General features: G+C 46.6%; 1 long non-coding RNA gene across 1 annotated transcript; it reads left to right on the forward strand.

Moving 5' to 3' along the window:
• Positions 1–516: 516 nt before the first annotated feature.
• Positions 517–22,633, forward strand: LOC122448142. Its single transcript, XR_006271512.1, has 3 exons — positions 517–1,023; positions 15,721–16,081; positions 20,738–22,633. It is a non-coding gene; the product is annotated as an uncharacterized LOC122448142 (long non-coding RNA).
• Positions 22,634–23,385: the final 752 nt, after the last annotated feature.

Below are 23,385 nucleotides of genomic sequence, written 5' to 3' on the forward strand. Positions count from 1 at the left end.
GAAATGACAACCCACTCCAGTATTCTTGCCTGGAGAATCCCAGGGACGTGGGAGCCTGGTGGGCTGCCGTCTATGGGGTCGCACAGAGTCAGACACGACTGAAGTGACTTAGCAGCAGCTCTGGACATCCATTTGGATAGGAGTTTTTTAACCTCATAAATATGTTCAAGGCACCAGAAGAGGCAAAAATAAGCCAAACGCAAACTTTCCTCAGCATCTTCCCCTTAGATACAGAAAAACAAATCATAAACTATGCTCAGTAATGAACTGGTAGCCTTAAGGGGCCCCAGAGCAGACCTTGAATCAGCTGGGATTTCAGGTCCCGCCCGTGGGGGGAGGGGAAGACTCCTGCAGAGAATGTGCCAGAAGAATGAGGAGGAGAGAGATGGGGGGGCAGGAGGGGCAAAGGAGAGAATGAAACAAAGATTGTGAAGGAGGGAGCGGGCGGAGGGAGAAAGAGAGAGAGAGAGAGATGGGGGGAGGGGAGAGATGGGGGAGAGGTGGTGGGCAGAGAAAGACTGAAAGAGAGAGATGCTGGATGGACAGGTAGATGCTGCGCTGTGGGTATGCGGTCCGGGAGGGCAGCTAAGCACGGCCCGGCCCTGGTTCCTACAGCCGCCCCTGCCGTCCCCACCATCTTGTTCCCCGGCAGGGGTGTGAGACCAAGGCTGGGTTCAGGGCGCCTCCAAAGAGCGGACCCCGCGTCGGGCGAGGAGCTCCCGGGGGCGGCCCGCTGGCCCCAGGCCCGCTCGCGCGGCGGCGCGGACGCAGGGAGCGCGGCTCGGGCCGCCCTCCTCAGTTCTGCAAAATGGTGTCCGCGCTGCTGAGGCACTGGGCGCCGCGGACGTGCGGCTCCCTGCACGCCGCCCGCGCCCCGCGGCTCTCGTCTCCACGCCCGGACGCCGTGTCCCCAGAGTGACCTGTGCTATCTGGGGCCTCGGACTGCTGCTCACAAAGAAGTCACACTGAAAGGGAGAGTGTCCCTCACGCTGGTGTCGTCTTTACCGAGAAGAGGAAACGCAGGTGCCCTCTGCTGGGCGGGACAGGCGGGGCCGAGGCGGGGAGTGCAGGGGGCTGAGGGCGGGGCCTGGGCGCCGGGCCCGAGACGGAGGCGGGGCCTGGGCACGGTGGGCGGGGCCTTGGTGTCAGTCCCTGAGTTAAAGGCGGGGCCTGGGCGCGATGGGCGGGGCCTTAGCGCCGCTCCCCGAAATAGAGGCGGAGCCGAGAGCCGAGGTCCCCGAGATAGAGGCGGGGCCTGTGCTCGATGGGCGGGGCCTCCCCACCCCTCACCTTCTTGTGTGACCCGCTCCCACCCTACAGGGCAAATGGGGTCAAGCTGAGTTTTTTCCCGAAAGGGGAACTAAAAACCAAAACTGAAACTGCTTTACAAGTAAATCATTCACTTTGAGAGAACTGAAAATTTCTTCACTGGGATTTTTTTTTTTTCCCCTGTCGATAAATGTTGAATTTCACAGGTGCCAGAGAAGCAGGGAAAAGGCAGGGGTCTTGCGGGACACTGCCAACTTGTTCATCAAAGCGAAGGGTTTGGGGTCTCAGGGAGGTCCTGGCAAAGACTGTAGCTGCACCAGGCCGGCGGGGGCTTCGAGGAGATGGTGGCGAAATTCCTGTCCATTCATAAATTATTATTGACACTTTGAGAATAAAAGAGGTGTTATTAATGATTACAACATGTCAATACGAATAATTCTGGAGTATGCCAGGCAAGGCAGACTCTTTAGCTCAGCATTGTCCAAAAAGAACTTAACACGATGATAAAAACGTTCTAGATCTGTGCTGTCCAATAGGGTAACACCAGCCCTACATGGCTACTGACTATTTGAAGTGTGGCAAATACAACCTAGCAGATTACTTTGTCCTTTAATTTTTGTTAATTTAAATTTATTTATTTATTTTTTAGCCCCACTTCAGGGCCTGCAGGACTTTAGTTCTCTCACCAGGGGTCCTATCAGGGGCCCCCTGTAGTAGAAGGGTGGAGTCTTAACCACTGGACTGCCAGGGAAAGTTATTTAAATTTAAACAAGGTTGCATGTGTCTAGTGGTGGTGCTAGTGGTAAAGAACCCACCTCCCAATGCAGGAGACATGAGAGACACGGGTTCGGTCCCTAGGTTGGGAAGATCTCCTGGAGGAGGGCATAGCAGCCCACTCCAATATTCTTGCCTGGAGAATCTCTTGGACAGAGGAAGCTGGCAGGCTACAGTCCACAGGGTCACAAAGAGTTGGACACGACTGAAGTGACTTAGCACACACTCACAGTGACTAATGGTTTTCCTGGTAGCTCAGCCGGTAAAGAATCCACCTGCCAATGCAGGAGGCCCAGGTTCCATCCCTGGGTCATTAAGATCCCCTGGAGAAGGAAATGGCAATCCACTCCAGTACTCTTGCCTGGGAAATCCCATGGACAGAGGAGCCTGGCCAGCTACAGTCCATGGGGTCGCAAGAGTCAGACATGACTTAGCAACTAAACCACCACCACCAGTGGCTAACATACTAGACAGCAGAGCCCTGGTCATACTACTCGTAGCCGAAGACCAGAACCCTGGTGACAGCAGCTAAGTCCTCGGGCACAAGACTTGTAAGACAGGCTCTCTGTAAGAACTGGTTGAATGAATAGGTGGCGCTAGTGGTAAAGAACCTGCCCCCCAATGCAGGAGGCATTAGAGATGCGGGTTTGATCCCTGGGTTGGGAAGATCCCCTGGAGGAGAGCATGGCAACCCACTCCAGTATTCTTGCCTGGAGAATCCCATGGACAGAGGAGACTGGTGGCCTACAGTTCATGGAATCACAAAGAGTCGGACACGACTGAAGTGACTGAGCACAATAAGAATTGGTTGAACAAATAAAAGCTTAATAATCAAGTCACTGTGCTCCATGTCTGCAGTGGCATAAACTCAGAACACTTCTCAGAGACTTCCAGGAACTTGGAGAAACACAGCTTCGCCTGGGAGAGCAGAGATCCCAGGGACATTTCCTGTCCAGTGTCCGGGGCTAACCCCAGGTCTTGAGAGCCCGCCTTGGCATATGGCACTGCCTTCAGCACTTGGAAAGGTCAGCGGCTGCTTGTTCCAACACTTTCCTGGGAGCGTCCTAAAAGCTGTCAGAGTGTCCACGTGATCAGAAAAGGCCTTTTGCCTTTGAGGTTTCACCAACAACTTTTAAAATCTCTCCAGTTGTCTCTTGGTGTTATAGATTTGGAAAGCAGCATTTTTGTTTCTAATTATAAATTCCTAGGTGATGTCATTCAGTCCCCAAACACCCACTGGGGCAAGGCTCAATAGAGAAAGACAGTATGCTAACAAGTTATCTGGAGGTGTCAGAAAGAAATGAGAAAAAACAGTACAGTTTGGGGAAATGTTTTCCAGGCTGCTTTCTGGTTTTAGCAACTGCACTGGAAGAGATAAGATACACATGGCTTTTATAAGGAGGCAGCGGAATCTCCAGGGGACATGAGGCAGGAAAAAAGAATCAGGCTGAAAGCATCTGATCATCACATATTCACTGAGAAACAGATTACAATATAGCAAAAGAAGCTCTTCAGGGAAGGGCTCCTATGGGGACCTCTGGGGCCAAGATTCAGTGCGCTCTGGGACAACTTGACTTCAACTCGATGGTATTTGAATAATCTGCCAGGGAGAAAGCAGATATAGCACACACGGTCACATTGAGCGTTGAAACTCTCAGTTTGACAATGAGTAATGATCAGCCATGCCCAGAGGCCAGGCCGACACTCTCTCAGAAACAAGCAGGGAATTGAAGCAATTATTCAGTTATCCATGGACATAGCTACTGGCCAGGGCTGCATCCCCGATTTAGCCCAGAAACAGTAAGACTATTATAAGCTGTTTGCAATGTGTGGGTCTATCTTGAATTTATTAAGTAAAGGAGAATACAGAAAAATCCATAATGTCGTTGGGAGTGCAGTAAGACTGAGTCACACCGTCAGTGAAGTGGGAGGTTGAGGGCCTCTTGCCACTGAAAGGAACATCTTGCTTTTGGCCAAAATGGAAATAAAGATTTGGGTTTAGATATTTCAGATGGTCATTTCTTCACGTCACCCTTTATTATATGCGTGGTTGCTAAATTTCACATCGGATTGCATTTGTGGCCAAAAAGACAGAAAATGTTGAAACAGGACATTGTTCAGTTGTTTAATCACTAAGTCATGTCCAGCTCTTTGCGACCCCATGGACTGCAGCAAGCCAGGCTTCTCTGTCCTTCACTGTCTCCCAGAGTTTGCTCAAACTCCTGTTCTTTGAGTTAGTGATGCCATCCAACCATCTCATCGTCTGTCATCCCCTTCTCCTCCTGCCCTCAATCTTTCCCAGTTTCAGGGTCTTTTCCAATGAGTCTGTTCTTCACATCAGGTAGCCAAAGTATTGAAGCTTCAGCTTCAGCCTCAGTCCTTCCTATGAATATTCAGGGTTGATTTCCATTAAGATTGGCTGGTTTGATCTCCCAGCTGTCCAAGGGACTCTCAAGAGTCTTCTCCAGCACCATAGTTCGAAGGCATCAATTGTTCAGCTCTCAGCTTTCTTTATGGTCCAACTCTCACATCCATACGTGACTACTGGAAAAATCATAGTTTTGACTATCTATACTGACCTTTGTCAGCAAAAGGATGTCTCAGGTTTTTAATTCGCTGTCTAGTTTTGTCATAGCTTTCCTTCCAAGGAGCAAGCATCTTATAATTTCATGGCTGCAGTCACCGTCTGCAGTGATTTTGGAGCCTAAGAAAATAAAATCTGTCACTGTTTCCACTTCTTCCCCATATATTTGCCATAAAGTGATGGGATCTGGGGCTTCCCAGGTGGTGCTAGTGGTAAAGAACCCTCATGCCAATGCAGGAGACAAGAGAGATGGGATTTCAGTCCTTGGATTGGAAAGATTCCTCAGGAGGAGAGCATGGCACCCCACTCCAGTATTCTTGCGTGGAGAATTCCTTGGATAGAGGAGCCTGGTGGGCTACAGTCCATAGGGTTGCAAAGGGTCAGACATGACTGAAGTGACTTAACACTCATGCATGCATGATGGGACCAGATGCCATGATCTTAAGTTTTTAATGTTTTAAGCCAACTTTTTTACTCTCCTCTTTCACCCTCATCAAGAAGCTCTCTAGTTTCTCTTTGCTTTCTGCCATTTAGGATGGTATCATCTGCACGTCTGAGGTTGTTGATATATCTCCCAGCAATCTTGATTCCAGCTTGTGATTCATCCAGCCAGGTATTTCTCATGATGTACTCTGCATATAAGTTAATGGGAAGCCTGGCGTGCTGTAGTCCATGGGGTCACAGAGTCAGACCCAACTTAGCGCCTGAACAACAAAGCAGAGTGACAATATATAGCCTCGATATCCTCCTTTCCCAATTTTGAACCAGTCCCTTTTTCCATGTCCGGTTCTATCTCTTGCTTCTTGACCTGCATACAGGTTTCTCAGGATATAGGTAAGGTGGTCTGGTATTGCCATCTCTATGAATTTTCCAGTTTGTTGTGATCCACATAGTCAAGGCTTTAGCGTGGTCAATAAATCAGAAGATGTTTTTCTGGAATTCTCTTGCATTTTCTGTGATCCAATGAATGTTGGCAGTTTGATTTCTCGTTCCTCTGTCTTTTCTAAATTTTTGAAATACTATGAATAAAGTAATATTATTTCAGCTCTTCCTTAATTAGCCCCTTCTGATGACTATTGGTGGCTGGAAAGAGGGGGAAATGTTTTACTCCCCCCTTTATTTCCTCCCTTCAAAGTAGCTTTGCATGTCACTCAGTTGTGTCTGACATTTTGAGACCCCCCCCCATGGACTGTAGCCCACCAGGCTCCTCTCTCCATGGGATTCTCCAGGCAAGTATATTGGAGTGGGTAGCCATTCCCTTCTCCAGGGGATCTTCCCAACCCAGGGATTGCAGCCAGGTATCCCACATTCTTTACTGTCTAAGCCACTAGGGAAGCCTCAAAATATAGTTTACCTACCTATCGAAGAAAACCCAAATATCAACAGCTTAAATAAGATTTATTTTTTCCATTTAGTAAGAAATTCAGAAGCATGGGTGTAGTATAGATTTTAAGACCAAAATTTTGGGTCTTATTTTCCTAGTCACATAGTTTTTCAGTTGGCAGAAAAGGAGAATGGAAAAAGAGATTACCCGAGATTTGACCACTCCTCCCTATCCCATCCCCCAACTTTAAGGAACTTTTTGGGAAGCACACCCAATGACTTCCGACATTTCATTGCAAGTGAAAAGTGTAAGTGAAAGTGGCTCAGTCGTGGCCGACTCTTTGTGACCCCAAGGAGGAATTCTCCAGGCCAGAATACTGCAGTGGGTAGCCTTCCCTTTCTCCAGGGAATCTTCCCAACCCAGGGATCGAACCTGGGTTTCCCACATTGCAGGAGGATTCTTTACCAGCTGAGCTTTCATTGGCCAGCATCAATGAAGTGTTCAAAGGCCAGGTCTACTTGATAAGGAAGCTGGGAAATGTAGTTTTTAAAGCCTCCCCTCCCATTAAAGTTGATATTCTGTTAATAAGAATATTATTAACAGAATAATATGCCTAGGCATTGAGTAGGCTTGACCATTCAAAGCATCTTAAAACAAATTAAAACAAAATTTTTATCTACTTTTGCAAAAGTAATATTGATTTCTTTATGAATGACATTTATGAGTCCCACATAGAAAGACACAGCTCATGCCTACTATTAAATACATATATCAAGGCAGAAAACCAGTTAGTTAAGACGAGTGTGTGTGTCTCCCTGGAGGTGGATGCATTCTTGCTGTGTGATTGGCTTCGGCACGTGCCTCCTGGGGTTCTACAGGACGTAGGTGTGACTTCGTCTGTCAGCCCTTCTGTCTTCTTCCATTAGGACCTGAGCTGAATGGGATCCTCCTGAGAACTAACTTCTGTAGGAGTGTCTTAAGCCTGAAACACACCGTCTAGAGCAAGTTCAACTTCATTAGTGATTTGAGGAGAGATTTATTGAGCCAGAGGGAAGAGGTCTGTGAATAGAGTGTGTCTACGTTGGTTAAGTAACTAAGACAGTCACGGTGTTTGAGTGGTTTTTAGGTTCCGGTCTGAAACAATTTCTCTGTGAGTCAGAAGGAAAAAAAGAAGTTGAAGGGAGAGGCTGGGAATCGGGGCTAGGGGACGAGGGGCCACATGGGGCAGGGTCTGACGAGCACGTTAACAGGTTGAGCTTCAGCCTGTGGCTCTGGGCTTAGAGACTCTTCAGGGCCAGGCAGGAATGTGGGGCCATGAGGCTGGTCAGGTCGGCAAAAGAGGGGCAGAGGCAGAGCCCCCAGCTCCCCATGGTGACAGTCACTGCTGGGCCCAACCAGTTAGTTCCACGTGAAACTGCAGACCCAGTTCTGCCGGTGAGGCGGATGGTTCAGGAGAAGCCCAGTATCTGAACGTTTACATGAAATCGGATTTGGTTATGTGGAGTCAGATTTTATGAAGCTGGGCAAAGCTCTGATCAAACGTGGCTGCATCTGGCGCCTTGGTGAGCAGCGTGGGGCTCGTGAGACTCTGAGAAGGGGTGCGGGGCACCGAGGATGGTCTGAGATGGCAGAGCGGGAGCACGAAGGCGGGGCCAGCCAGGTCCTCGCCGACGGCAGGAAGGCCGCGGGCATGCGCTCGTCCCAGCACTAACACCGCGCGGCACCGCCTCACACTGGTCTGAAGGGCCAGCTTTAAAGTCCACAGATAATAGATGCTGACAGGTGTGAGAAAGCGGGCCCTCCTGCACTGTTGGTGGGAGTGCACGTTGGTACGGCCACTATGGAGAACAGTATGCAGTTTCCTCAAAAGACTAAGAATAGAGCTACCGTCTGATCTAACCATCTCAGTCTTGGGCAAATATCCAGAAAAGATGAGAACTCTAATTCAAAAAGATGCATGTACCCCAGTGTTCATAGCAGCACTGTTTACAATAGCCAAAATATAGAAACAATCCAAGTGCCATATATATATATATGTATGTATAGACACACACTGGAATATTACTCAACCATTAAAAAAATGGAAACATTGCCATTTGCAGCAACATTGGGTGGACTAAAGAGTGTCATACCAAGTGAAGTAAGTCAGAGAAAGGCACTATATGACATCACTCATATGTGGAATCTAAAACGTAATACAAATGAATCTGCATTCAAAGCAGACTCACAGACATAGAAAATAACTTATGGTTACCAGAGGGGAAAGGCAGGGGTGGGTGGAGGGGTAAATTAGGAGTATGGGATTAACAGATAGAAAGTACTGTACATAAGATAGATAAGTGACTATTTACTTAACTAGTTGTTTTTATTTAACTATTTAACTAAGGAAGTAAAAATAGATAAGGGTTTACTGTATAGCTCAGGGAACAATATTTAGTATCTGGCAATAACTTACATTAGAAAATCATCTGAAAAAACATAACTGAATCACTTTGCCATATACCTGGAACTAACACAATACTGTAAATCAAGTATATTCCAGTTTTTGAAGAAGCAGTAGAGGGGGTGGTATTGCTGCACGCCGTGACCGGAGAGCTCAGCGTAGGACTGGGGTAGACTGCTCCTGTCGGCTGCTGCTGCCGCCCTGGGACAGGCGCTAGTCAACGTGTGAGAACATAAGCAGGGAAAAGGACTCACCCGGCGGCCATCCTAAAGGAAATTAACCGTGAACATTCATTGGAAGGACTGATGCTGAAGCTCCAATATTTGGCCACCTGATGCGTGCTGCTGACTCATTGGAAAAGACCCTGATAGTAGGAAAGACTGAAGGAAAAAGGAGAAGGGGGCGACAGAGGATGAGATGGTTGGGTGGCATCACCGACTCAATGGACATGAATCCGAGCAAACTCCGGGAGTCAGTGGAGGACAGAGGAGCCTGGCGTGCTGCGTTCATGGGGTCGCAAAGACTTGGGCACCTCTCAGCAACTGAACCACCACCACAGCAGAGTGGCCTGGAGAGTCAGTTCTCAGGATTTTCCCAAGAGGAGTCAAGTCCCACTCAAGTGCCCAGACGGATAGAATCAAGAATATTCTCTGCTGCTTCCTTGTTTGTGATAATAAGGAACCAGAAGCCAGCTAATACTGTCCATCAGTAAAGTTACAGGTAAGTAAACTCCAGCCCGTGGTGTATCTGAGCTGTGGAGACACAAGAAGCACTCGGAAGGGTAAGACACACCAAAACACCCCCGCACAAAGCCACACCGGCCTCTTCTCTCTCTCCCGCTCACGCATTCTCTCAGTCTGCAGGCTCAGGTACAGGACCCGAAGCTGCCCCAATCCTTCCCTCAGCGTTCGCAACACTGGATACCTGGGCCGAAGGAGAAAGTTTCCAAGATGAGGGATAAGTGGTCACCAGGGAACCTCTGTTTAAGTTGTTAATTATTGTAACTGGGAAAATGCCTTTCTGGATCTCTTATGTAGTGAGAAATTAAATGAAAGTGGAGGATGATGCATCTGGCATTTTGCAAGGACCGTTGTAGCAGGGAGTGGCGAAGAGATGACAGCACCTTGAGGGGTAAATGGGAGTTTAAGAGGCAGAAACCCAAGCGAAATTAACCCTGAGCATTCATTGGAAGGACTGATGCTGAAGCTCCAAGGGAAAGAGCCTTGTTAAGGCTGCCGAAAGGCCTGGCGGGGGCGGGGTGGGGGGAGACGAGAGAAAGTTCTTTGTTGGTTGGCTTTTAACAGGGGTGACTGAAAATCTCAATAAAATGGTATTTTGATTCCCTTTCACAGGGCATTGCTTCTACAATAGTAGATTCTACAAATCTCAATAAAATGGCATTTTGATTTCTCTTTCACATGGGCTTCTGATTCAAGATCACTCCTATGACCTGCATCCCAACTCTTCTGATGTAGGAAAGTCTAGAAAGATTTTGATAGGAAATTAAAATTGATTGGTGGGATAGGACCAGGATATCTGTATAAAGGGAACACACTCCTGGGGAGAAAATGTTGCTTGAAATAGGATACAGAGGAAGGTCTGCCAACGGAGAGATGGTTAAGTATGTTAGTATAAAAATCAGCTGGGTAGGCTTTTATGTGGTTATTAAAAATCACATTTCCAAGTTTAAAAATTGGAAAACATGCAGAAATGCTGATAATCCAATGTTTGATTTTAAAAATGCTTGCCACAAAACTTTATGTGCAGTTGAGTCCATTTGTAGTTTACAAAATAAGTCTATCTGTGTGAGGGGAAAAAAGAAGGAAGCATTCATTTGGTAACAGTGCTTTTCCCTGGGTGATGGGGAAATTGGTGATTTTATTTTTCATGCATTTCTGTTGACACTACAATTTTCTATCGAAAACAGGATTGCTTTTTTTAATTCCCCAAAATAACTGTTTTTAAAAACCGTCATTGGAAAATCATCTCTGAGGACAACAGCCAAGGGAGGATTCCTGTTTGGCGAAGCCAAGCAGCCTTGGGGGACTTTCCCCTTGCCCAAATATCAAGTGTCGGCATTCACACGGTTAAAAAGGGCCTGAACCGAGCAGCCTCCCCAACGCTGGATGACAGGCATCAGGCCCTCCGCCCCTCCCATCCCAGGAGCTGTTGTGAGTGCTTATTTATCAGAGAAAACACCGAACTTGAATGGGCTGGAGCTCACCGGCTGGCAGCAGAGGTCTGGTCCTTGTCTCCTTGGACGGACCCCTGGAATTCGTCTGGAACACACAGGATGTGTATGAACATTACGGAGCAGAGCGCAGTTCTCTCCCTCCTGCAGAATCCCACTTCTTCCCACCAACCTGGCAGCAAGCAAAACGACCTCAGGATTAAGCCCGTAAACTTTGGAATCAAACAAACCCATGTGCAATCTTTGCTTTTTTTTTTTTTTAAACCTAACAGTTCTGTGGCTTCCAGCAAATTCTGTAACTTCTTTGTACTTTTGTTTACTCATGTGCAAAATGGGGATAAAGATCACCACCATGTTGGGTTCCTATGAAGATTAAATAGGATAAAGTACAGAGAGTGGACATGTGCAACCCTGTGGACTGTAGATTTTTGTTCTCGGATTACCTGTTTTCTTCTCAACCTGCCTTAGGGCCGTCATTCACGGGATGAAATAAGAAAGGATGGTTTGGGGAGAAAGATACTGTTGGTAACCTGCAGATTTTCTTGTGAAAAGTGAAATCTCCCAGTTCCAGGCTGGCGTCTCTTGTTGGTAACTGGGTTGGCTCCAGCCATTGAACCAATTTATTGAGCACTATTCCTTGCTAGGACAGCTTCCCTGATGGCTCAGGCGGTAAAGAATCCTCCCGCAGTGTGGGAGGTCTGGGTTTGATCCCTGGTCTGGGAAGAACTCCTGGAGGAGGGAATGGCAACCCACTCCAGTATTCTTGTCTGGAAAATTCCATGGACAGAGTAGTCTGTAGGGCTACAGTCCATGGGGTCGCAAACAGTCGGACAGGACTAAGTGACTAACACCTACTAGGCAGTGTGTTTAAGCCCTCTTATAGGTATATGACCAGCATCCACATAGATTGTATAATCCCGTTATGTTTTATTCAAATAAGTCCTGATAACAGCCACTTCTCACCACCTCGACGCTAGTCTCAGCTATTTTCTCGCAAGAAGTCACAGCAGTAGCCCTCTCCTTGGCCTCCGCTCTTGCATTCTTTCCATTTCCAGTGAACTTTGGAGTCAACCAGAACAGGAGAACAACCAATCTGGAGAGAGAGTAATGTTACGTAGGGAAGCCCAGGGACTCTGGTTCAGGGACCGAATCCTGCCTTGCTCAGTTAGCTGCTAACATACCTTCAGTCACAAGGAAGCGACTGGCACAGGTGCTTCCCACGCCCCTGGTTGCCTAGCTCCAAGGACGCCAGACTTGCCGTCACGCATCCCTGCTGAGACTGTCTCTGATCGCTAGGGAAGTGCCTCTCACTTAAGTACACTGCCGTCATTGCCCCTTCCTCTCTGCTCTACCAGCACAGTGAGAGAGAAATTTACCCACCCAACACACCCTAAGATTTGAGAAGGCTTCTGCTTTAGGAAATGTAGTACATAGCTGAGAATCTTTCTCTGCAGCTTTTTAAAGCCAATCTTTGGATTAACCAGATGTCTGATGAGCATTAAAAAAAAAAAAATGTCTACTAAAAGTGAAAGTACCATTGTTTTTGTTTATAAATACATCAAAATACTCATATCTTTTATTGATCTGTGCTGAGGGAGTTGTGGGTTTTCATGCAACGTTTTTTGAAAGAGTGAAAAGCAAATACCTCAAAATGAAAATAGGATCACACATGGTTTTATCGTCTTGTGCAGTTCATTTTATTACAACCTGATCTTACGGAAGGGATCCCATTTTGGTTTAATCTTTTGGGGCTCCCTGCTCAGCTAACTTGAAAGTTTAGCTTTGGATGTTTAATTCTATAGTCTGTGATCATTTTAGGAAATTTACAAAGATGGCAACACAGAATATATAGAATGATTCATTGTGGTGGAGTTCAAAGCAGAGTGATCTGTAGTAATTCTGCACACGACAGTATAGCAAAGAAAAATAGCTTAGCCAAGCCCACACACTGATATGAGAAATCCTACAGCCATAGAGATTATAACCATGCATCTTATGAAAAAACATAAGAGGAGTGTACATGCTATAACTATAACATCATATCATATAACTTAAGTGTAGAAAGCATGGGCTTCCCCAGTGGCGCTAGTGTTAAAGAAGCTGCCTGCCAATGCAGGAGATGTAAGAGAGGTGAGTTCAACCCCTGGGTTGGGAAGACCCCCTAGAGAAGGGAATGACAACCCACTCCAGTATTCTTGCCTGGATAAATCCCATGGACAGAGGAGCCTCATGGGCTACAGTCCACAGGGTCACAAAGAGTTGGACACAACTGAAGTGACTTGGCCACATGAACAAAGCATAATACAAAATGGTTTGCATTGAACTGTGTAGTCAGGCAGTCACTAGGCATTTTATTAATCACCTGCTGTTTGCAAGGTACTTTCATAACTATGAAATAATCTATATAAAAAAATCTGAAGGGAGGATGTAAAAATAAGGCTGAGTCAGGAAGATGGGATTATCATGGATTCTTTGTCTTTATTTTCCCTTAATATTGAAACATATATGATTTCAAATGGACCTTATTAAACTTAGAAGTTTTGCACAGCAAGGGAAACCATCAAGAAAACAAAAAGACAACCAACTGAATGGGAAAAAAATATTTGCAAATGATATGATTGATAAGGGGTTAATATCCAAAATATATATAAATAGCTCATATGACTCAACATAAAAAAACAACCATATTAAAAATGGGCAGAAGGACTGAATAGACATTTTTCTAAAGAAGACATGCAAATGGCTAAGAGGCACTTGAAAAGATGCTCCTAATCATCAGAGAAATGCAAATCAAACCCACAATGAAAGATCACCTCATACCCGTCAAAATGGCTGTTATCAAAAAGAACAGAAATAACAAACGTTGGCAAGGATGTGGAGAAAAGGGAACCCTCATATACTGTTGGTGGGAATGTAAATGTAAATTGGTGTAGCCACTATGGAAAACAGCATGGAAGTTTCTTAAAAAATTAAAAATAGAGTTACCAGCAATCCCACTCCTGGGCATATATCTGAAAAATAACAAACACACTAGTTTGAAAAGATAGATGAACTCTAGTACAAGATTTATAATTACAAGCATTATTTACAAATGCCAAGACATGGAAGCAACCTAAGTGTCCAACACAGATGGATCAAGAAGCTGCAGTGTATAAATATATACAGTGAAATACTACTCAGCCATAATAAAGCGTGAAATTTTGTCATTTGCTACAACATAGATGGGATTAGAGAGTATTATGCTAAGTGAAATAACCCAGACAGAGAAGGACAAATATATATGGTATACGTGGTATATTTGTATATATATACATATATGCACACCACCACCTATCTATAGGATCTAAAAATAAACTAGTGAATATAGCAAAAAAGAAACAGACCCAGAGAAATAGAGAAGAAAGCGATGATTGCCAGTAGGAGGGGGAGGAGAGAGGAACAGTCTGGGGTGGGGAGTAAGAGGCACAAGCCGCTATGTACAGAGCGACTATAAGGATGTATTGTACAACACAGGGAAATCTTTAAAGAATATTTAATTTCAGTATTTTTTTTAAAAGGATAAAAATATTTGAAGCAGCATAACAATAAGAGTTGCAAATGCTAATTTTGTGCTAACTTAATCTCAGCACTGCCCTGAGCAGGCTGGGAATTTGATCTGGTTTACTTCTACAGTGATGCTATTATCAATAACATCACTGCCATTTTACAGTGATGTTTTATATAAGCCCAATGTCTTAGAGATGGTTCATAGGAGAACCGAGTCCCAGAGTGTTCTTGATTACTACTTCAAACCTATCACACAAGGGTATGGAACACAACTCTGCACGTGAGGTTTCTTTGATATTTGGCCTTGCAAGTGGTTGCCTCCTCAGCCATCCTGGGGTGTTCTCTGCTTTTCTTATCACTCTCCCAGACCCAGAATCACAATTTATACTCAATCGGTCAATGAATAAAGGAGGCCAGGAATTGGGTAATCCACTTCATTTTTTTCAGAAGTGTTTGTCAACAACATGGAACTTTTAAAGAGTTATTTCTGTGTGTCCACCATTCCAGACTGAAACAGATAATGCGTACTCAGTTTACAAGACAAGCAAATACTTAAACTGAGAAGACAGTGATAAAACCAGGGGCTTGTTTCACTCTGGGAATATTCCGGAAACCAAGTTTGAACAATTGCTTCATGTTCAGTTGGACACAGGTTCATTCCCACCTTGATTCACACATAGAAATATGCCTATCTTATGACTGCTACACATATACACACTCCTCTTTCCAAAATGCTGATTATGTGTGAACCAGTCATTCCTGACTTCAGAGCACTGAGTCCTTCAGTGTCAGCCTTGACTCCAGCCTTTCTCTGATATTCACATCCAATCCAACAGCACACCCTGCCCACCCCATCTTCTAAATCTGAGACCTACTCAGTAGGCCAGCACATGTCAATTTTGGTAAATATTCCATGTGTACTTTAAAAAGAATATGTATTTTGCAGTTATTTGTTGCCTTGTTCTATAAATATTGATTCAACCTTTTTAATTGTTACTAACTTTGTTGGTTTGTTTTTTAGTTACTGATAGAGGAAAGGTGAAGCTTACAACTACGATTGTGAATTTATTTCTCCTTCTAGATCTGGGGGTTTCTGCTTTATATCCATCACAGCTATATTAGCAAGAGTTTGTAGATTTAAAATTGTTCTTCCTCCTCATATCTGTAAATGACAAGGATGGAATAGGCTCTCACGAAATGTTTGCTGCTTGCATCGCATAAAGGGTCGTGCATGTGTGCTCAGTCATGTCCTCCTCTTTGTGACCCTGTGGACTGTAGGCCACCAGGCTCCTCTGTCCATGAGATTTCCCGGGCAAGAATACTGGAGTGGGTTGCCACTTCCTCCTCCAGGGGATCTTCCTGACCCAGAGATCGAACCCACATCTCTTGAGTCTCCTGCATGGGCAGGCAAATTCTTTACAATCAAGCTACCTGGGAAACCCCAAATAAAGGGTCAGATGGGGACAACCCAGAGTCTTCTTGGCTCTGATCATCTCTATTTATCCCCTGAATGAAGATGTCTGCATTTCCCTCTGAGTCAGAGTCAACAGCAGAAAAATAAAAATCTCCTATTCTGGTCATTTTTCCAGAGTTGCTCTCGGAGACTACTGTGGCACCGAGGAATGAAAGAAACATCACCACCACCACCCCCATTCCAGAATTTCCTGTCCTGTCTTGTGGTTGACTTCAAACATTTCACCTCCCGCCTCCCTCTTTCTCACCATCTCTTCTTCATGGCTAAAGAAGTTACACATTTGCAAAGGAAATGATTAAGCAAATCCAGAGATCTGGGCCAGGGGACCTGATTTTTTTCAAGGCCCTCGTTTCTGAGAGCTGAAGAAATCTGTGCGATGAAGGGTTTGCTCATGCGTTTTTAGCTTTAGTCAGGACTGGTGCACAATTTCCTGTTTTTGTATCCTCAAAACTGCTAAGCTACTTGTGAACAACTGGGTAAGAGAGGGAGGGGGCGGGGGCTGCGAGGGAGGGTTGTGAGCCAAGAGGGGTTGGGAAGGGCTGCTCCTTCCTCGGTCCTGGCAGGACTTCTGTGAAAGTGGAAGCGTTTTTCAGTGTTTTATTTTTGTCGTTTAATGGCGGCGCAGTCGAGACTGGAGGCAGTCTCAGATTCTAGACTTGAAGTTGGGGGATGGAGTGGTAAAGAGAAGAAACAAGTTTCTGCAGGAATTTTAATGGGTGTCCAGATAGTCCAACGACGGTTGAAACTCAGTGTCCTGATAAGTGTGAACCTTTATTAGGTCCTTACGATGCACCAGGCGTGGCGCCAAGGGCTTGGCAGGGAGGGTGTCTCCCTAAAGCCCGTGCAACCCGCGAGGGGGGCCTCCACCATCGCCTGCGCTTTAAGCGCAGGGAAGCGAGGTAGGGAGGGAAGTGACTTGGAATTCCAACCTGTCCTTTGGACCCAGAGCCTGCATCCTTAACGTCTACTCTGTCCTGAAGGTAACAAAGGGGACCGCAACATACATGTTCACATATGTAGATCCAGGGAGAGGGAGGAGCCCTAACCAAAGCTGAGCCCTGGTTGGTTTTTTTTATTTTTTCCTCTCTCTCTCAAAGCAGGACCTCAGGTTGTGCTGGGCTTCTGCCTGTTCGCTCTGACTTCCTCTTTCCAGGCTTGCCTTCAAACTACCTCTCCCGAGATCCATAGAAGCCAAGTGGCTTCTTCTTCAGGTCAGCCAGTGGGAGGCACTTGCACCAAAATAATTTTTCCTCCCGTCAGCACAAAAGAAGCGCTTCTGGAGAGCAGCCGAACCTCTCCTCTGCTGCACCCTCCCAGGCCTCACCCCCTCTCCCACCCCCACCCCAGCCGCCCCCCACAGGGCACCCCATTTCCCACAGGACCACAGGTTCCCTGGTCTGGTGAGCAGACCCCCAGCTGCTGTCTGTCTGGCCCGAAGAGTAGTTGCGGCTTCCTTCTGTGTCTCGTCTCTGCAAGGCCTCCTTGTCGCATGGCTGCCTTGTCAGCTCTTCCAGCACCTCTGAAACCAGTGCCGTATTAACCCCGCTTCTGTTAAACCACCTTGCACAAGCTAGGTCCCCTGACGAGAGCCTAAGGGAGACACAGGTGTTTGTGCTTTAGATACAGACCCTGAGACAAGAGGTTGCGTGCAGGTCATTTATTTGGGAAGGGGTCCCAGGGAGCACGAACGAGGGAGGGTGTATTTGTGAGTGTGTTACTACTGTGGGCTCTTGCTGGGGACGCCTGTGGAAATGTGTAGAAGACCCCCCAAAATATGGAGAAGCTGAGCTATTTATCTGTCATCTTACATCTCTGCTTGGTTGAGGGGGTTTCTGGAAACGTGAACTTTCAGGCATTTCCAGGAATCCTGCATGTGGACTGAACAAGTTCCCACAGTCCTTGGAGGAAGTCATCAAGAAGGAAAGCAAATAATGGAGGGACCGTTGAAGTGGGACGTTATCAGGGCTGTGGGTGAACTCAGAGTTGGACTGAGGACCAATGAGGCGTCCACAGCATCTGCTACTATGGCAACATGGCTAATCAGCAGATAACCAAGGAAAATTAAAGGGAGACCTGAGTCCCCTCTACTCAATTCTACTTTACTTTCAAATGGGACGGACACCAGGGAAAATCAACATGTTTTCCCTCCTTTCTTTCTCTTTCCTTGGATGAGCCAGACAGTCAGGTTACCAGGACAGGGAGAGACAGGGATGCAGCTTAAGGGTGTCCCAAGGACTGGGTGGACTTTGAGCCCTTGAAAGAGAAGACATACAAATTTTACCTTGGGCAGATGTTCTGGGCATCCTCATCAGTATGCTTTCTGAGCACTCATTTGCCAGGCAGTCTACTAACGAGCTATAAATGCGTTATCTCATCCCCCTGGTGGCTCAGACAGTAAAGAATCTGTCTGCAATGCAGGAGATCTGGGCTCCATCCCTGGGTCAGGAAGATCCCCTGGAGAAGGAAATGGCAACCCACTCCAGTATTCTTGCCTGGATAATCCCAAGGACAAAGGAACTTGGTGAGCGACAGTCAATGGAGCCTCAAAGAGTCGGACAAAACTGAGCAACTAACACACGATACTAACAAGCTATAAATGCATTGTCTCATTACTCTTCTCATCAAGTCTAAGTTCTCTGATTATTTCCATTCTACAGAGAAGCAAACTAAGGTAAAGTAACTAAAGATCTCACAGCCTTGGGCCATAGATGTGGGTAATCAGATGGACGATGGGGCTAAATTCCAAACTCACATTTCTGACACTTGGAAAATAAGCATTCAAGCATCCTTTCAAGGACCAAAGCCATTTAGAGGTTGTATCTGAGTATTTCTTATACTCTGTGAGGAGGCTTAAAAGTAAAATGATGACACTTTGTGGTGTCTGGTAGTTCAGGTCACTCAAGGGATCCAGTGAATATTAGTTGAATTGAGTTTGCATTAGATCTACCTGCAGCAAAGTACAAATCTGATTCTGTAACCCTTCAGCTCAGATCTCTTCCCTGGCTCCCTACTGCCCACAGGAGAACTGCATGTCCCTGTTGACCTGGTCCTTCCTCCTCTCCAGCCTTCACCATCTTATCTGTCTCCCCACAGCCTCACTCCAGCCATGCTGACCTACTTGCCATTCCCTCTGTAAACGCTGGCCTTTTGCACTTCCGTTCTGCTGGAAGCCCCTTCGGCCACTGTTTATGTGTTAGTTCAGCCGTCCGAAACGGCCAAGCTCCATCCCTGTTAGTCTCGAGGCAGTGCCTTTCTCTATGCGCCACCATGCCCTGTGTTTATTTATATTACAGTCGTCTTTGTGTCTGTGTATCTCTCACAGACACAACAACATGCCTTTAAGAAGAGCTTAGTTGGGTTGCAACCTTGGCTCTGACCTGTGTGTCCGCAGGCTGAGTCGCTTCTCCTGTCTTCACCTTGGTTTCCTCACCTGTAAACTGGGTGGTAAACGGGAATTCCTGTGAAGCACAAGACCTGACCGGGATAGTAAATCCAAGGTTAGCTGTGAGTATCTTTACACATTCAGAACTGGTCTTTTTTTGGTTGACACTCAGTGAAGTCAGAGCTCAACCTTGACCAGTGGTTTTTAATTTTTCCTGCATCAGAACCACCTGGAGGGCTTGTGAACACACACATTGCTTGGCTCCCCCTGGGTTTGGAGTGGGGCTTGACAATTTGCATTTCTAATTGGTTCTCAGGTGACGCTGTTGTTATGGAACCACACTTTGAGGGCCACTCAGCTGGGCACCTGAGGAGGGAAGACTGATTAAAGTGATCAAACACTTGGAGTTAAAGTCAGGCTAGAGCGTAAGGCAACCCTCTTTCCAATGGATCTGGCCTTAAAAACCTTATCTATCAACTTAACCATCCAGAGGCTATTTATTATCTACCATGCCCAGGCACTGTGCGTTGATGATAGAGCAGTGAATGAGACAACGTCCCTGATGTTGATGGGCTCACAGTCTAGCAACCCTGGCCTGCAGGGCAGGCATCATAATTGCTCAAGTCCCGTCAGGAACTTGAAGGGACCTGGCTGGCTTGGGGAATGGCAGACTTTAAAAATACTGATACGCACAGTTGCTTTATTGCTTACTGCATCATCATAGTTACCTTCTCAACATCAGTTTCACGGAAATGATAAATCAAAACTGATGACAGTGATCCTGTAATTCCCTTGTCTGGCACTGATGAAGTCAACTCATTTGGGACATGGCAGAGCTGAGTCCCAGAGGATCAGAGCCAGGTTGTGAAAAAACAGCTGTTGCATAAGATGATAAATATCCCCACTGTTGTTGTCTCTATTAACTAGCTGACTTGAGCAGGAGTTTTCAGGTACTCGGTGCTAACATTCCCGGTGCTCTGACAGCCCTCCTGCACTGTTTTTTTTTTTTTTTTTATGTACCAGCCATTGCACAAAGGGTTTGCCTTGCTCCGTCTCAATCCACGCTCACAGCAGCTCCGCGAATTGTGCATTATTATTACTCTCCTGTTTAGGGAGGAAATTGACAGGGTAAGTCACTCGCCCTCTCCTCTCGTTGGGTGTGAGGGTGACTTCCACACTTGGCAGTGACACCCACTCAACTGTTTACAATCACACTACACTTCTCAAGCTTCTTCTCAGTCCGAGCTGATAAAAATGGAAAAACCAACCAATAACCAACCTTTGTTCGGGGGACCGAGAATCACAGGGAGCAATGGACTCCCCAGCTTGGCCCTCGTACCCTGCTGCTGCTGCTGCTGCTGCTAAGTCGCTTCAGTCGTGTCCGACTCTGTGCGACCCCATAGACGGCAACCCACCAGGCTCCTCCGTCCCTGGGATTCTCTAGGCAAGAACACTGGAGTGGGGCACCAGTGCCTTCTCTGGTTGTTATCATTACCCTTGATAAAAGTGAAAGTGTTAGCTGCTCAGTTGTGTTCTCATGGACCGTGGCCCGCCAGGCTCTTCTGTCCATGGACTTCTCCAGGCAAGAATGCTGGAGTGGGTTGCCATTTCCCTTCTCCAGGGGATCTTCTCAACCCAGGGATGGAACTCAGGTCTCCTGCATTGCAGGCTGATTCTTTGCCATCTGAGCCACCAGGGAAGCCTTACTGTCAGCCTTACTTTGATAAAATTGCCCTGATTTGCTATCCAGGCACGACTGTGGCTCAGTAAAGCGCCAGCAGGTGAAGAGTCTCCAGTGAGTGGCTTTCCAAGAGAGGGAAATGAAAGAGTTAAGCTCCCCTGAAAACCAATTTATGCCAAGGACCGGATTCCGACTGGCATTCAGGCCAGTGCTAAAGATCTGAATTACAAATTTACAGAATTTGCTGCTCTGTAAGTAATTACTTTTCTTCCTAATGGAGCCCGTAATTTCCGGGGGTGGGGTGGGGTGGGTGGCTAGTGTCACTTGATTTCTACTGATAGAATGAACAGGATCTAGACCAGAGAGGAGTTTAATTCTACTCACCGTGCGAACTGCCTTTTTATGAATAAAAGGCCGAGAAAGGGCTTGGGAGGATAGCTAAAAGCTGATAAGAATATTTTAGATTTCTGCAAAGCGCATTCCCTGCATTTGCAACTTGGGTGAGTTAACCCTGGCAATCATCTTCCTTTCCTCCTCTTTCAGGTAGGGTGGTGAGCTGATTCTAGTTTGTAAAGCTTAAGATCATTTTGGGATTCTTTGACAAAAGAGATGCTGCTCGGCAGGCCTGCTCCCTTCCCGGCACTTTGAGAGGGAGCCAGCAAGGCGCAGATTCGAACCTCTTGGAGTCTCATTAGACGGGTCCCCAGTGCATCTGTTTGCACACAAACAACAACAATGCAGCTAGAGAGTCTGTGTGTGTGTGTGTGTGTGTGCAAATCCCTGATAATTTGTTTAAAGGGCAGGGGGCACAACGAAACCACAAGGACTTCGCTCTCTTTCTCTTTTCCTTCCCTCTTTGGCATTTTCCTTGGATGGCACGTGGCCCTCTCCCCAGGATGAATTCATGAGAGACCTCAGGGGCTGCTGAGAACAACTGCAATTTGAATGAATTCTTTTACGGATATCAGTCCAGACGTTGCCGTTGGCTGGAGCTGGCAAGCAGCGTTTTTCTGTTGTTGTTGTTTTTTGTTTTCCCTGATGGTGGCCAATTCAGCTCAACAGCCCAATTCTTGGAAAGGCCACGTCTTGACACAGGAGAAGACACTTCCATGTGCACCTAAAAATAAATAATAAGTTAATGAGTATGTCAGCTTCAAAAAGACACCTTTGCCCCTCCCCCCAGGTGTTAATTTCTCTTTCTGTTTTGGGGTGTTCTTAACATTTTACTGTGTGTGGTTTTGCTATCCAAAGGGCATTCCTGGGCCCTGTAGTTTAAAGAACTTTAGCCCCTCTGTGAATCTGTGTCCCCGGAGCTTTCCTGCCCTCACTTGGGGAGTGGCTACTCTTTTCACCCCTAATCCAACAGGAAGCATGGAAATTAGTATTTATTGCAAATGCGTCAGGAATGGGCTCTCCAATCAAAACCAAACAAACCCCACCAAACTAAAAAAACAGAATTTTAACTTGCTTCGCAGGCTACAACTGGTTAGAATCTCAATAATTTTTAGAGTCCTCTCTGGCTTAAGTTTTCTTAAAAACAGAACAAGCAATTTCATTCAAAGATGGCTTTCCTTTTTTGGCCAGGAGGATGGGAAACCAGTTATGGAAACCGTTGGCATGCTCTGCAGCAAGATTCTCAGCAGAGAACTTCTTTTTAAAAGTTTGAAAAATTTTTTCCAGGGTGGGGGGGCTCCTTCGGCCTTAGTGAGTCAGCCTCGCCCTGGAGACATTTCTCATCAGGGCGAAAAGCCCCTGTGTCCAGTGAGGTGAAACTTGTCACCTTTCTCAAAAGACTGGCATGGCCGGAGCAAAAGGTCACACCAGGCAACCCCCGCGGTGTTCAGAGACAAAGCCGTGACTGGCTGCCTGTTTGCCTTGAGTCATCCCGTGTGCTGGGATGGGGATGATGGAGGGAACGTCATCCCCCACGGAGGTCTTCCCCAGAGGGTTTTTCCCCTGATCTGGGCCAAGTTAAGCATAGAGACATGAAGCAGCATGAGGTCATTCTCAGTGGGGTGAGTCACAAACAGTGAGGAATCTCCAGGTTCGGGCAAGAGGGCTGAAGAAGCCAAACCCACCCCAAGGAAAAAGCCTCTGGTCTTTTTCGGAAGCTGAGCTCTCAGGTACAGATGGTCCAAGCTGGGAGCCAGCGGGTCCTAGGAGCCAAGGGCCTCCCAAACATTTCTTTTTGGGAAATATTTTTGTCCTGAACACATTTTCCAAAGGCCCTTTTGCCCAAGCCAAAGTTTTATTTGCCTAAGGTATTGCCTTCTGAGGAGCAGGTGTTCAGTGCTGTTTCTAACCACGTGGTGGGGTGTACACGCAGTGGGTTTGGAGGAGCCGCGGGTGCCCGTGGTTCTGGATCAGTTACACATGTCCGTTTGCCTGTGTAAGACTGTGAACGTGTGCATGCGTCTATCTACTCCTGTATGGAAACGCATGTTCCTGAGTATGTGTGTGTGCATCTGTGGGTATAAATACACACCTGGATGTATGTGTCACTTGAGGACACTTTGACTGACTCTTAACCTCCAGCCCAAGGGATCGAAGCTTCTCAGCTCAGCTGTAGAAGTTTGCCTAGCCCAACAACTCCCACGGTGGTCCATGACTCACCAACAAGGGGACAAAGGCCAGCCTCCTTGCCTGTAGGCAGAACCAACTTTGTGGTGCGATTCCTGCTCCAGGGCCCCCTGGGAGACAGAACCGAACTCCGCTCC

This window comes from Cervus canadensis, chromosome 10, assembly GCF_019320065.1.
Source record: "Cervus canadensis isolate Bull #8, Minnesota chromosome 10, ASM1932006v1, whole genome shotgun sequence".
NCBI lineage: Eukaryota > Metazoa > Chordata > Mammalia > Artiodactyla > Cervidae > Cervus > Cervus canadensis.